Source organism: Poecilia reticulata, linkage group LG12, assembly GCF_000633615.1.
Source record: "Poecilia reticulata strain Guanapo linkage group LG12, Guppy_female_1.0+MT, whole genome shotgun sequence".
Taxonomy (NCBI): domain Eukaryota; kingdom Metazoa; phylum Chordata; class Actinopteri; order Cyprinodontiformes; family Poeciliidae; genus Poecilia; species Poecilia reticulata.
This window is the reverse complement of record NC_024342.1, coordinates 5173389-5177836: the sequence shown is the minus strand read 5'-3', so window position 1 is coordinate 5177836 and position 4448 is coordinate 5173389. Positions and strand designations below refer to the sequence as shown.

Here is a 4448-nt window from a genome sequence, read left to right as displayed (position 1 = left end):
TATTCTTCCCACTCCTTCTGCCGTCTTCCCTTGACCTTTTGCTTAATGACTGATTTGATTTCTCCACCTTATTGAATGGTACCAATACATCAATGTGACGGGTTATTGTTGCTTGTTTTGCATATTTATCTGCCAACTCATTTCTTGTGACGGTATCTATGTAAAAATAACTAGTAAACCCATCGCTTGAATTCTATAAATTACTGACTGAATTTCTAATAAAAGCTTCAGTCTGCTGTCTGACTTATTATTTTTCAAAGAGTATAATGACAAGCTTTAATCTGAACATATTGCACGTCTTAATGGACGAACTTCCTCAACCAGTCCCAGACTTAAAAAAATTCCCATCATATCTAACCCTAATCTTAACCCTTTCATTGTAAAATAAACTAAAGAAACATCATATATGTGTGTGTTGGACTTGTATTTAAATATATATTTGAAATTTTCTGTTTTAATCTTGAGTGTGCATGCCCTTTTGTAATATTTGCAAAATATTAAAAGTCTTGAGGCGGTCAATTTGAATTTTACGGTTGATGTCATTTTATTGTCTCTTTTTGTAATGGTTGTAAAAGTATGATTTTATTGTAATGTCTGTGGTGTGTAATAATAGTCTGTACTATGGTAGAAACTAAGGGGGATCCTTAAATAAACAAATATCCCATTAAAATAATTGCAGTTTTAAAGTGACTAAATAAAACTAAATCCCAATGGTATTTTTGCACACCCTGGTTTTTAACAGCCAAAATGAGGCTGATATGAACAGAACTTTTCCTGAAGTGGATATTTGTGCGTTCAGATCATATATCTCACAACCTATGGGGATGGACTCATTCACATATTAAAGCTTCCCAGAAGCTCTGACCCAGTTTCTCTGTGCATCCCTTCATCCCTTCTAACCAGCGCAGAGCACTGGTGCATCCTGAGGGAAATTTGCAGGTTTCTGCATTACCGGTAAAGAAATATTTAAAGCACGTCTAAAACACAGAACTATAGCATAAGGATTCAAACCTCTGCAGTAAAGCGCCTCCAGCGCGCAGTTTGAACATCCTCACCCGTTTCCACGGTGATTGTGGCTTGTTGTTGGCGCCTTCCACACAAACTGATCCAAATCTTTGAACCTACTGATTTGATTGCCTGGTGAGTTTGTTATCTGACAGCAGTATTGGTTTTACATGTGAAACTTCTGCTCATCGTTGTTTTGCCAGAATTGTTGGTGCTGTTCACCTGGACCGTCACCTGGATTCCGTCACAGCTGATTGTGGCTGAGTCCGCCCCACTCTCTTTGAGAAGGTAACTTGTTTGCTGACTTTGTTCGCGTTCTGGCACGTTTGTATTCATTTTAAACAGTGAAGTTTAAAATGAAATTGATCAGAACAGAATGTGGCTACAAGTTTGATATTGCACAGTATATTTATTTAATTTATTTTTTCTTTCTTTCACTCTGCTTGAGTATTTGACAATTAATTATATTTTTCTTGACTGATATTTTGAAAGTGCACTTTTACTTTAAATTGATTAGCTTGAAATATGACTTTTTGTTTTACTTTATTTAAATTATGGCTAATTTAACCTGATTATTGAAATGTTTCATGTCTAATTATTAGGAATCTAATAATTGCATTTAATATGCATAAACCAAATGCCTAAATTTAATAATTTACTTTGTATGTTTGTACATAATTGTTGTTTTTTGATAAAAACACTTAATGGGTTTTTCTGACCTTTTAGGTCGGGTTTGTTTCCCCGTTGGATCAGATCCTCATGTGGATCTGAAGATGGCGAGCTAGGAAACGGACAATGGACTTTATGATTTTGGAATTAATTTATTCTGAATATTTTGTATCATCGTGCTGCTGTAATTGTTTTTATTCAAATCACTTAATATATATATTCACCAAAACTAAAAGCACTGCCTCCTGTTGTCATTCACACCTCAGGCTCCTTAAAAGGACAGTCTTCTGATGCTGCTTTTGTAGCCACAGTTAGCTGCCTAGCCCATAAGTGTTACAAGTCCAACCCAAGAATCCAAAAACATTAGCATGTTAGCAATCTCACTAACGTAGCTTTTGGGGAACTGAGGCTATGTGCAATGTAGCAATTAGGAACACACAATTCAATAGAAAATAACAGTGTACCTTAAAGGAGGTTGGTTGTATGCTTTCACACAAAGAAGCGCCACCAGCCACCAGTCACCAGTCACCTTCACTTCTTTCAGGATCAGGGCTCAATGACCCAAAACAATGTGGCAACGGTACCAGGAAGTGCAGCGGAGTCGCACTTTTGTTTTGTTTTCTGAAATCAAGGAAACCGGCGTCACACATGACTCAAATACAGATTCAGTACTTGCCAAGGTGTAAAAAAAACATGCAGATAAAGTTTTATTCATAATAGCTGCATTTCCATTGCAAAGGTGCGCAAAACGTTGCCGGTATTCCATTCATGTCAACTAAACATAATTTCTCAATTCCTCTAAGAAACACAACTAAAGTCGCACGTAAAGTTTGTCCACACAATAAAATAATCAAAAAACACGTCATGTTTTTAGATTATTTGAGATTTCCTAAAACGGGAGATTTTTTTTTTACTTTATTTATTTTCATAAATGCAGTTTGGAAACAAAGCTTGATGTGTTGTTTCTACATTGCTGATGTAAAACAAATTTGAGAATCTTGAAAAGCGCTCAGAAATAAAATCTAGACGAAAAGACTTCAACTCCAATCCTCGCAGGCCGGTGTACTTTTAGAAAAATCTGTTTTCATAATTCAACCATTTGATTCAGGTGTGGGCTGCACAGTGGCGCAGTTGGTAGAGTTGTTGCCTTGCAGCAAGAAGGTTCTGGGTTCGATTCCCGGCCCCGGTCTTTCTGCATGGAGTTTCCATGTTCTCCCTGTGCATATGTGGGTTTTCTCCGGGTACTCCGGTTTCCTCCCACAGTCCAAAAACATGACTGTCAGGTTAATTGGCCTCTCCAAGTTGCCCCTAGGTGTGAGTGTGTGTGTGCATGGTTGTGTGTCCTGTGTGTCTCTGTGTTGCCCTGCGACAGACTGGCGACCTGTCCAGGGTGACCCCGCCTCTCGCCCAGAACGTTAGCTGGAGATGGGCACCATCAACTGTTAGTTACACCCCTGATAACTCTGATTAATAAAAAATGGGCACCTTGTGGGAGCGACAGCTCATCAGATCTATGTTTAGTCATCATAACACAGATGGAGGAGGGATTAAGAAACATTTCAGATGCCAAAGGTCACAAAGCCATTGGTCTTTGCCTCTGAATACTCGTAGATTCATTGTGATGCTAATCCTGTTTTATCCACTCGAACCTCAAAATAAACCCAGCGCTCTGGAGAATGAGTCGTAATCCTCAGGGCCTTGCCGGGCGTTATGTCACCCTGCTGCAGGTTTCAAACAAATCATCACGTAAAAGAGAAGAGAGGGGGAATATGAGCAGGTACACTAAATCCCATAAATGGATTCTCTGAACTGATTTGAAATGTCTTTCAAAGCCTTTAAGGAGCAAAGTAGCTATCACGCAGAGGAAGTATAAAGTCCTTGTATGCAAATACAACTAAACCAGAGTGAATTTAAATGAAAAACATAAGAAAGACAGCTACTGAGAACACCGCCACGTTTCTGCCATACTGTAACAAGGACTATGGCAGGATCAGGATCTGACCAAGGAGTTACTAAAGAGGAAGTATTAAATGCTGGGGGGCTGATTGCTGGATGTTGAACAGGTTGTTGTTGTAAGGGAAGCACTGAGCTAGAGGAAAACTAGTGATGGATGATCAACCCCCTCTGATCAAAGAGCATAGAGGTCAGGGTTGTGAATCAGTATATTTCAGAATCCTGAGCTAATCATTTCAAACATCAAAGTCAAATCAGTACCTCAGCAGGAACAGTAACTTTATCAATGCAGTTAAATGCAGATTAAACCTGTTTTTCTCTGTTGGTGGTGCTTTGGGTTTCTTTTCTATGCAACTGTATGGTTTAAACATGTCCACCTTCTCAAGACGTCAGTGTTGGTGACCACACATCTTCATGCTATATTTATGTCAATGCTTACCTCTAGCAACGTCACTTCGCCCGACTTGCGGTGGTTTTGCTTCTTTTTTTCTTTGTTCAGCAAGTGTAAAGATTTTTGAGTTGAAATGAGTCGACCTGTCACTAATTATTCAGATTTCATCAACTTGTTTCATTTAGCACAGCATATCTGAGAGACTTTATTTTAATTAGAAATGTTAGCAGGTTTCTTTAAGTGGAAAGTGAAGGTAATGCAACTTATTCTAATGAAGTCTTGTAACAGACTTACTGCAACCATTTAAGTTCTGTCGACAGGCACAGTTTGTAAAAATCCTTATATAAATGGAATTATAGCGAATTCGCTTTAAGACCTTTACAACCCCCGCATGCCTGAAGGTCCAGATGGCAACCTGATAAGGTCAAGA

General features: G+C 38.6%; 1 long non-coding RNA gene across 1 annotated transcript; it reads left to right on the top strand.

Annotated features, from left to right (window-relative positions):
• The first annotated feature begins 1086 nt into the window (after positions 1-1086).
• On the top strand, positions 1087-1903 carry LOC103473323 (uncharacterized). Its single transcript, XR_535001.1, has 3 exons — positions 1087-1140; positions 1209-1293; positions 1732-1903. It is a non-coding gene; the product is annotated as an uncharacterized LOC103473323 (long non-coding RNA).
• The last annotated feature ends 2545 nt before the right edge of the window (positions 1904-4448 follow it).